General features: G+C 41.2%; 1 pseudogene; it reads right to left on the bottom strand.

Annotated features, from left to right (window-relative positions):
- Nucleotides 1-2,566: 2,566 nt before the first annotated feature.
- LOC114900935 lies at nucleotides 2,567-4,764 on the bottom strand (annotated as a pseudogene).
- Between the last annotated feature and the right edge of the window lie 6,574 nt (nucleotides 4,765-11,338).

Raw genomic sequence — 11,338 nt, 5'->3', positions numbered from 1 at the left:
CCCGGGGCCTCGCGGACCCGGGGCCTCGCGGACCCGGGGCCTCGCGGGGCGCCCCTGTGTTCTGAGCACAGGGGATCCTTCAGCTCCCACTGCTGGCCCAGGCGCTTGGCTCTGGGTGGCGGAGGAGCCCTCCACTTTTTGCCCTTGACATTTAAAGGGAGAAAATATAATAATTTGTACCAGGTCCTGAAAATTGACTGAAGGGCACTCTCATTACTGTAAAAATGAACAAAACGCACTTGAATGCTCCTTTAAGGAAAAAGAGCGAATTTACTTGCATTTCTACAGAGGCTATGTACTTCTTCTAGAGTGGCTGCTAATGTCACTTTTTGTAATTTTATTCCTTTTTTTTTTAACATCTTTATTGGGGTATAATTGCTTTACAATCGTGTGTTAGTTTCTGCTTTATAACAAAGTGAATCAGTTATACATATACATATGTTCCCATATCTCTTCCCTCTTGTGTCTCCCACCCTCCCACCCTCCCTATCCCACCCCTCCAGGCGGTCACAAAGCACCAAGCCGATATCCCTGTGCCATGCGGCTGCTTCCCACTAGCTATCTACTTTACGTTTGTTAGTATATAAATGTCCATGCCTCTCTCTCTCGCCCTGTCACAGCTCACCCTTCCCCCTCCCCATATCCTCAAGTCCGTTCTCCAGTAGGTCTGTGTCTTTATTCCTGTCTTACTCCTAGGTTCTTCATGACATTATTTTTTCTTAAATTCCATATATATGTGTTAGCATACGGTATTTGTCTTTCTCTTTCTGACTTACTTCACTCTGTATGACAGACTAAAAAAGCATCATTTTTTTAATACAAAAAATGTTTGTATATTTTGGAGACTAATCCTTTGTCAGTTGCTTCATTTGCAAATATTTTCTCCCATTCTGAGTGTTGTCCCTTCATCTTGTTTATGGTTTCCTTTGCTGTGCAAAAGCTTTTAAGCTTCATTAGGTTCCATTTGTATATTTTTGTTTTTACTTCCCTTACTCTAGGAGGTGGGTCAAAAAGTATCTTGCGGTGATTTATGTCATAGAGTGTTCTGCCTATGTTTTCCACTAAGAGTTTTATAGTGTCTGGCCTTACATTTAGGTCTTTAATCAGGTCTTTATTAGAGTATAAATGTTTTACAATGTTGTGTTAGTTTCTGCTGTACAACAAAGTGAATCAGCTATATGTATACATATATCCTTATATCCCTTCCCTCTTGAGCCTCCCTTCTACACTCCATATCCCATTCTTCTAGGTCGTCACAAAACACCAAGCTGATCTCCCTGTGCTATGCAGCTGCTTCTCACTAGCCAACCATATTACATTTGGTAGTGTATATATGTCAATGCTACTCTTCATCCCAGCTTCCCCTTCCCCACCCGTGCTCTCAAGTCCATTATCTAAGCCTCTGTCTTTATTCCTGCCTGGCCACTATGTTCATCAGTACCACTTTTTAAATTTCTGTATATACGTGTTAGCATATGGTGTTTGCTTTTCTCTTTCTGACTTACTTCACTCTGTATGACAGATTCTAGGTCCATCCACCTCACTACAGATAACTCAACTTCGTTTCTTTTTATGGCTGAGTAATATTCCATTGTATATATGTGCCACATCTTCTTTATCCATTCATCTGTTGATGGACATTTAGGTTGCTTCCATGGAAAAAAATAAGTTAAGAGAAATCCTGCCAGACAATAAGTTGCCCAAATCCAGTCCTGACTGGAGTCAGAGTGTTTTAAGAGGACCTTCTGGGGTTTGTTCTCCCAAGTGCCTTCTAGGGACAGGGCAACATGTAGTTAAATGGACTCATGCCAATCGACCATGGCAAGGGAAGTATAGATGCTGAAATTGTACAACAATTAGAAAGATTACCTTTTTTTCTGTCAAAACTAATAACAAAACAATTATATATGCATTTCAGATATGTGTTTTATCCATTTAATTTTTGAATTTCTTCATTTTATTTCTATTTTATGAATGTTAATAAAATCTTATCATTATCTTTTACACGGATAGTTTAGGAAATACTGTTCTGAACATCATCAGATCCTAAAATGGTTGCCTCACACCATCAGAGACCTTGTCTAGGAATTTTTGTGCAGTAGAGTGTGTGGGAGAGCAATGTCTTTATATGTACACAACCCACAGCCTACAGAAGCAGTGCTGACATACCTCACCACAAATATGCCAAGAGGAATATATATATATATATATATATATATATATATATATATTTAGTTATTTCCCCAGGAACCTGAGTGAAATTGGGCATAGATTGACCCACCAATTCCCCTCACTCACCCACTTCCTCCCCAGAGTTTGTCTATGAGAATGAAGCAGAGAAGACAAGCAATGAAAAACTAAAATTTTTATTATAGTACCTTGAAAACTCAGGTTATAGAACATAGGAAAGAGCCCGATATGAGGTTGGAGGGGAGGAGATGTCAAAATAAGGTGGTTAGATTGGGGGTGTGGGGAGAATATCCCCTTCTGGGATGGGTCTTCACACTTGGTTCCAAGTCCACGATGAATTACACACCAGACTCAGACTGCTGACTTCCCTTCTGACCTAGTCCTTTAACTTGCAGGCATAGGATAAGTTCATATAACAGTTATAAACTCTCCACTTCAGATACCCTAAAGTGACAGAAGAACTCAAGTGAATGGGGCTGGTGGAGCTTGAGAATCCAATGGAGATGCATCCCGGATTCTGGCCTAGGACTCAAATGCTCTCCTTCATCTTCATCAGGGTCCCACCCCGGGTAAAGAGACAGAAAGAAAGGAGAGAAGAGAGGTGATGGGAACAGACAAGCCAGTATTACAGTTCCAGCCCAGGAGGATTCTCTGAAAACGAGACCCAGAAATGGGGGATGAGGGGAGGGAATAGGGTGGGCAGAAGTGACCTCTTCTGTTTCTTACCTGTGCTTTTTGACAGGCTCCCACAGTAGCCAGGGTTTGAGATGGTGGCTGGATTTCTCTCCCAGGCAACTTAATTGAGCACATCAGTACTACTCCACTCCCATCCACTGGCATTGGGCTAAGAGCCCTATAGAGCAGAGGATGGAGTCAGGTGAGGTGGAAAGGCCTGTAGAGTTCTCCTGGCCTGATTCCCTCAGCTGGAATGCCTGATCCCCTCCCCAGCATCATGGAATTTGCTCTGCTCTTCCATGTGGTGTCTCCACAGCTCTCCTCTGGGAAACTCTCCCTAAATCTATTGGCACATTCCAAAATGAATGATCACAAAGACCAATGGAACCTCTCAGAGTAACATGTCACTATCTGAACTACACTTAGCGGTACATTTGTGATTAACACCTAAACCTCGAAGATAACGTCAGTTTTATAAGGGAAAAATGTGTCAGTCCTAAATCTTCATTTAGGACTCACTAAGCACAGTATGTGCAGACTCAGGGAATCATAGAGAACTGAATTACAAGGCATAATGTGTGAATCATGTAAAAAGTTAGGCAAGAGGCAGATTAACTTTACCTGGAGACTAGGGACCTGCACATAACTCAGCTCTTCAGCTCGTCTCAAGGCTCTCCATTTTTTTCCAATTATCCCCTGAGCTCCAGGAATTTCTAGGATATTTACTTGGCAGGCACAGGGGACGTGGAGGGTCCTGGGTGGCCATAGCATCTTGGGAGGTAACAGATTAAAGAGGATGTAAGTGTACCTCTGTGGGGTCATGGAGCCCAATCCAGACGTCTGAGAGGAGTTTCAAATTGTTCTTGGCCAGGGACGCCACGAAGGATCCCTCAGGCCCACTGAGTACAAACACAAGGTGGCCTGAGGGCCTCTTCTGGCAGGTCATCTGTGTGGAGAAGGGAGACACTGAGAAGGAGCTTGAGATGCTTCATGCTGGGGGAAAGGCAGAGCCGAGGTAGGAGAGAAGGGGTGTGTTTGCAAAAGATGAGGTGCTCATTCTCATGCTCAAGAAGCTCTAGATAATGAGACTGCTCATGCCCCACAATCTGGTCTGTAAATTGCTTTTCACTATCACCCCTAACTGCAAATTCCAGCACTCAGGTCTGCATCCATCCAGGTTCTGGGTGCTATAAACAAGGCATAGCAGTAGGACACATAGGCCATGGAGACTTTGGGACATCTGATCCGTGCAAAAGGAAGTTTGTTCTGGGAGTCTTCCCCTGGGGAGGAAGAAATAAAGGAGAGGTATGGGGTGAAATGGAGAGAGGGGATTGGAGTGGGAAGGTGACCTTGGGTAACACCTATGAGGCCAGTGCTTTGGGCAGTGACAACAAACTCCTGACTGCCTGTCACCATTGCCAACGCTTCCAGGATTTTTTTTTTTTTTTAATTTTGAACGAAAGTTACTAATTGAGAGATAATCTCTTTTGCTCTTACTATTCTCTTTTATTCAAAAGTCCAAGGCTCCTCCTCCTCTGGGCTGACTATTCTTACACTGGATCCTCCAATCATTTTCCTACTCATCTCATTAATGACACTCTATGCTTACCCTCCTTAATCTACCCACATGAATTAGAATCTAATGAGAAAATGGAAATCATCTCATCCCACTGTTACTGGACCAATGCGGTGCCTCCCACCACTAGTCACCCAGAAGGAAGGATGATGATGCAGGAATTGCAGGCAGTGTTGTCGTGTGGGGCTGTACCATTACCATGGGAGGCACACAGGAGCTTTGCTCCTCTTCTTGGCCCTGAATAAACACTGGGAACCCAGTGCTAGAGGCAGAGAAATCTCACCTTGGACCTGAGACAGGAACATTAGGCAGGAGCGCAGCATCCATGGAAGGCATCATTTTGTCTGTGATGTGCAGAGGCAACCAGAGAACTAAAAGGTTGTCAGAGAGAGGGCATGAGAAAGCCCCTGTTGTACCTCTTGTCTCTTCCTCTGTCTAGTCCCCTCAGAATAAATCTATCTTGATGGCATCCATCCCCTTCTATATTTCTTGAAAGTATTGGAAAATCTATATACACTACTACACCTGAGACCGCCTGGGACTGCCTTTGCCTTGTCTCAGTGCTCCTGTGTTCTCTGAGGACAGGGATCCTTGTATACCTTCTCTGAAATGTGTGAGGTGAAACCCCTGCCAGGGGTCTCATCTTCTCTCAGCTCCCACTTACCTGTCTTGCAGGGATCTGCACTGGTTTGTCAGGGTAGAAAGGACTGGGCTTTTATAAGAGGATTTGAAGGAGGGGCACTGTAATGAATAACAGGAAAGTGGAGCCATGACAGGGGTCATGGGAGGAGCCTGGCTTTGGTTCAAGGAGATCCTGCCATGGGGAGGAGTCTCTTTCTTGCAAAGCCTGGGAATTGCCACAGATATTGCCTTTTTCTCATTATCAAGTCAGCACTTTTGCCAGGAACAGGTGAAGTTTTTTCTTTCCCTGACTATTCCCTGTTAGACAACTGTGACACAAAATGAGGTATTAACTTTTAAGGAGCACATCTCCTGGAGTAGTTCTTCTGGTTGATGTCACAAATGCTCACTCCTGTAGGCACACACATGTATTTCTTTCTAACTGTGCAGTAGAATTAAATAAATGTTGGATGTTAAGTGGAGGTGAGTATGGGAATGACAAGTATCACACATAGATAAAGGCAGAGAAGAACTTTGCCTCTTATACATGGTAGCTAGTTTTAAGGAAAATTCAGAATAATCTCACAAGTCTATAGATGAGCCAAAATCTTAAGGAAAATGAGTTGCAGAAACTTGCCTTGCTGGTCTTCTTGAGAGATGTAACTTCCCTGATGGATAATGATAATGTGATATATTAAGAGGCAATGAAGGAATTTCAAACCTAGGAAGACTATAGTCAAATGACATAGAGTCAAAGGAAGAATGAGAGAGGGTTAAGGAAGGGTAAGAGCAAGAGCTGGATGAAATTGTAGACCTGATCCTACATTGAATGTAAGTTAGATCTCTCCTTCATCAAGATGCTCACTCCCCTGGACTGATGCTCACTCCCCTGGACTGATGACAACTGCCTTGCAAATTGTCATTGGCTGTAGAAGAATTGTCATTTCTTTTGTATTCTACCTGGGAGGGTGATCAGCTTCGCTTTTACTGAGAAAAACTTGTTAGTCAGGTTTACTTCTGATTTGGAAATTTTGACAGCTCTGTGACACTGAACCTATATGGTTCAGGTTTATTTTAGAGATTCTGGTGAAAAGTTAGGCTGGTATTCTCTACAACACTGACCCTCATGCAATTTTTATAGGTCAGCTTTTGTGCAGGTGTCTACTGTGGACTTTTGTGAAGCGGTCAATGAAACTCAGCTTGTAGTTGATTTATGTCCTCCAAATCCAAAAGTCAATAGAACTCACAAATAATATAATAGGAAGGATAGCACAGCCAACAGATTCATTTGTTAAAAAGTAAGGATGGAATTACTTCACCAAAAAATAAGTAAATGTAAGGATATAACTATAGTGAGAGTTCAGTGAAAATTAAAGTTTAAAAAAAACAGAATACCATGCAAATATGTTAGGATGACTTAAAAAGTAATATTGCTACATTAAAAGTATCATTTCAGTGAATTCTCTGGTGGTCCAGTGATTAGGACTCTATGCTCTCACTGCCAAGGGCCTGGGTTCAATCTCCAGTTGGGGAACAAATATCCTACAAGCTACATGGCATAGCCAAAAAGAAAGAGAGAATTATTTGAGAAGAAGTAAATAGTAGCAATCACATATGCAAAATGGAGTATGTATGTTCTTGAATTCTTGAAAAACTCGGTGTTGTGGGGAAAAATACCATTTTACATTAAAATACCCTAAAGATATACATCAACCTATTGTAGTAAGTAAATTTGAATGTTGTCTTGATTAATGAAGTATACCATTTGAGGGACAGTTGTGAAATTGTCAACATACCCATGGGAGAGCCAGAAGACAAAAAGGGAAGATTTAGGTATCACAGGTAAAATTTTCCCCTCTCTTTAGCTGTTCTTGTTGTCATTTCACTACCAGAAAATCAGGAATGGAAAAACAAACAAACAAACAAACTCCAGAACACTCTAGACTATGGAGTTAGTGACTTAAAAAGAAATAGTATTCCTTGGACTTCCCTGGTGGCACAGTGGTTAAGAATCCACCTGCCAATGCAGGGGGTCACAAGTTCGAGCCCTGGTCCGGGAAGATCCCACATGCCATGGAGCAACTAAGCCCGTGTGCCACAACTACTAAGTCTGTGCTTTAGAGCCTGCGAGCCACAACTACTGGAGCCGGCACGCCTAGAGTCCATGCTCTGAATCAGGAGAAGCCACCGCAATGAGAAGCCCGCATACTGCAAAGAATAGCCCCCGCTCTCCACAACTAGAGAAACCCTGTATGCAGTAATGAAGACCCAACGCAGCCAAAAATAAATAAATAAATTTATTTTTTAAAAAAAAGAAAAGAAATACCATTCCTCCAAGAAAATAAGGTCTATCTGTCTATTTAGAGTGATCACTCTCAGCACTGTCTTGACAGGAATGCCGAATGTCTTGAGTATGAGTAGAAATCCATGACTTTTAGTTGAAGGTGATTTAATTTATCAAGCAGATGGGATTTTGAGCACATCAGCAGGCTGCTATGGGAAGCCTTGGGGTCTTTCCAGTGATGGTTCTGATTTTTCAGCTCACCTATGTATCACCATTATCATCCTTTGCTAGAGCTTTAACTGAACAGTAGATATAAAGTGGAAGAGGAAGTGAACATGAAGTTGATAAACCAGATTTTGATTTCTGCTATACCTCATTAGCTATGCTGTCTATGTTGCCCCTCATTCTTTAAAGAGAGACTGCCTTCCAATGCCCCTTGAATCTCAGGAAGGTGACTTGCAAACAACAGCAGTTATTGAAGCCACTTCCTCCCATCCAGGTTTTTCTCATTCCAGCTTTGTTAATACTTTGTTCCTGTTTTCCACTACCCCCAAGATCTTTGCTCTGAACTAGAATCTTGAGCTCTCTTCCCAGTATCTCCAGACTTAGTGTTTAATGTGCTTTCCCAGTTGGCTTAAGTGATCTATAAGGACACTCTTAGCTCTAACTCTATAAGGTACGACATACAATTGTTCAGCAAAACATTAAACATTAACATTCTGAGTTACAGGCCCAGGAGGTATTCAACTGGGTGATGATTTGTCTAGTTCCATCAAACTACACCACAAAAGGACTCTAAAGTTACTTATTTGTTGATCTAAACATATTTAGGAGCCCACCAGAAGGTTATATGCTATATTCAAACATCATGCCTTTGAAATGAGTAGAAACCCAACTGTGCCTTCAAGAACCACTGACCCCACCCAGCATAATGTTGACCACAGAAATGCAAACACTTCCTAGTCCCCTTGATCTGCTTAGACAAACTATTGTTGGCTCTGATCTTTAGTTTTCTACACAACTCAGTTTTATATCTTTACCTTCAATCCCAGCGCCTTCGGCTATTTTGACTTAGTATATGATTTTGTTTTTGCTAGGACTTTCCTTCCCTCCAGTGGAGTTGTCCCTGCTTCTCTTCATCTACTGTATGCATTATGATACTTTTGGCTGTAACAAAAGACCCAACCATAAGCAGCTTAAATAATACAAAAATTTATTGATTTACTTAAGTATTCTGGGAACAGACTTTTCCAGGTTTCACATTCAGAAGTTCAGAGATGTCAGGACTGCAGGTAGAGATCTCCATGATGACCTTGGCCTTTTCCTCATGGACAGAAAATATCCACAGCAGCCTAGGCATTGTCCAACAATTTCCAGTGCAGTAAGGAAAGAAGGGAAGATGAGAAAAAAAGACTCCCTTCTTATACATTCTTTCTTACTATGGAGGAATATTTGTCTCACAAGCCTGTACTCAATGTAGTCTTATATCTTATTGGACAATGTTGGGTTGCAGTTCTAGTCATCCCCCTTCCAAAAGAAGGTCTCAAAATTGTCATAATTTTCTTTGACCACTCAGGATTCATCTGCTGGGACTGGACATACTGTCTTTCATGCAAAGTGGGGGTTCTGTTAGCAGAATTTAAAAGAATAGCTGTTGTCAAGTCAGTCAACACGTCCACTGTAATTATAGCCATGCTCAAGATCCTTAGTTACTGATCACAGAGGATATTTTGCTAAATTCATAGTCTTTATTGCTGACCAGTTTGTGTCCTGAACTATGTTATAAATTTTCTTCCCCTGGTAAACAATCATGAAGTTTTCCATCTAGAAGTCTAGAACAGAGGTAGGGAAGCAATTTCCATCTTTCCTCCCCCTGTATCCATTCTGTCCCATTGAGCCCTCCATAACTTTGTGCCTTTCAGGCTGTCGAGAGTTCTACTCCTCCTGACACAGTTGATAAAATTGTCCCTCTCCCCTAATATTTATAATCTCTTACTTTCTCTCTCTAGAAACTATTCCCACTCAATTTGGAGGGAAGATAAAGATCCTCCAATTTGTGTGTGAGCCCTCAACACACAAACTTTGCATGAGAAACTTTGTATCACATCTGGTACCTGAGTTCCCCAGTGTCCTCTTCTAGAGCGCATACTCCTATTAGGTTGTTGAGAATTCAAAGGTGCCTTGACTGACATAGGACACAGGCTTCTTTCAGGCTCACTTAGTTTAAGCTATTTGCATATAAGGTGCTGACATGCATTGTAACTCACTCAAGTAAAAAGGAATGATTTAGGAACGACACAGATTTATCTCAACGCACCCAAGATTAGGGCATATAGCCAAGTCTCACGAAGTACTAGACAAAGGAAGAACAAAGTCAGAAAATGAGGGTATGCTCTCCTTCCTTTTCTTTTTATTTCACTGGGTTTCATTCATATTCTTTTAGCCTGTCAGTTTCCTTGCCTTGGTGATACAGGAAGAGTGATCAAACATGGTTAATTCATTAGAGTTCTCCTAAACTTTTCACTTCATGGACTTAAAAATTGACTACATTCTCAGTGAACAAATTAATTTTCAGTACAATATCTGATTAATGTAGGTAGGCCTGGGTATTTACTCCCATTCAATCAGTTGGGGCAAGGAATTTGAGTCACTTGCTATTATTATGGGAGCTGCACTCACCTCTTAAATAGGACCTGTGGATGAGACCTAGTTCTTAGAGAAGGGGACCAAGAAGGCACCCCAACACAAGTTACTGCAGCAAACAGACTATCTCAGCCTCTTGTTCTGACTTTGGCTTGTTTTCTGACCTAGATACCCTTCTTGGATATTTCCTCAGGTACCATAACTCCTTCTGACCTTGGACTGTCTTCCACTTATCCAAGAGTTATCCTACTGGCTGTTGTGTTCACTCTTCTCATGGTATCTTTCTAATCCTCAACTGCTTCGAGAACTATGTGTTTTGAATTTCTACCAGTCACTGGGAACCAATGAACTGGACCAAACCTCATCTCCAGTTGGATCAGCACATCCCCACAGGCTCCTCAGCCTCTGGTGGTGCCTCTATCATTGACTTTACACTCCATCTAAATTTCGGTGGATAAAAATATATGATAGTAATAGCAAATGCATATAATAGTTGGATAAAAGTTAAGGGAACTTATTTGCCAATATCACCGAATGTGACATATGTTTCACTCTTTTTATTTTTAAGTTTTTCTCACTCTACTTCATAATGTCCTTATTAACTAGTCTGAGTAGTTTGTTCAAATACTATATATACACAGCTAGATTTTGATTACTTACAATATAATTCTTAATGGTAAGAGAGGAATTCTTCCTCTTATATTAGCCAAGTCTCAGCTTTAAGTTTTCTTTACCAAAAAATATGGTAACCAAGCTGTACTTTTTATTCCTATTACCTTCCAAGTCCAATAATATTAATATTTGCAGATAAGCCTCAGTTGGTTATTCGTAGAATAATACAAGGGGTAAATGATCCCTTTGCAGGAATCCAGTATCTTTCTTCCAAGGATGTCAATATGTGAAGAGCTCCAGGAAGATGACTTAGCAGAGCCAAGTTCAAAAATAGCCTCAAAATATATTTTACTGAAGACATCACTAAAGCACACCATTTGGGATCTATTAACCAAATATTCAGGATGCTAGTTTAGTCCTTTCATCTTATCCTAAGCCTATCAGAAGAAGTGGAAAATAATCAAATATAAAGATACCATGTACTTTGTGAAACAAGGCAAATGGGACAAACCTCAAAGTCCCTCAGGCAATAAGGAAAGTTATCAGTGTATTGCAAAGCTGATACCACAGCTGCTTGAATTTTGTTAGTCATATTCTGGTAATGAATAGTCACTAGTAATTAACAGCAACTATCTTATGACCTATGCAGTCATTGGGGGCAATAAATTTTTATCAGGAAATTGTGTCAAATTTTATTTGGTTTCAATGTCTCACATTGGTTTGGGACAGTTCACTCT

The sequence above is a fragment of the Monodon monoceros genome, unplaced genomic scaffold, assembly GCF_005190385.1.
Source record: "Monodon monoceros isolate NGI ecotype Baffin Bay Population unplaced genomic scaffold, NGI_Narwhal_1 Super_Scaffold_19, whole genome shotgun sequence".
NCBI classification, from domain to species: domain Eukaryota; kingdom Metazoa; phylum Chordata; class Mammalia; order Artiodactyla; family Monodontidae; genus Monodon; species Monodon monoceros.
The sequence above is the reverse complement of the archived record's forward strand: the minus strand, read 5'-3'. Positions and strand labels throughout refer to the sequence as shown.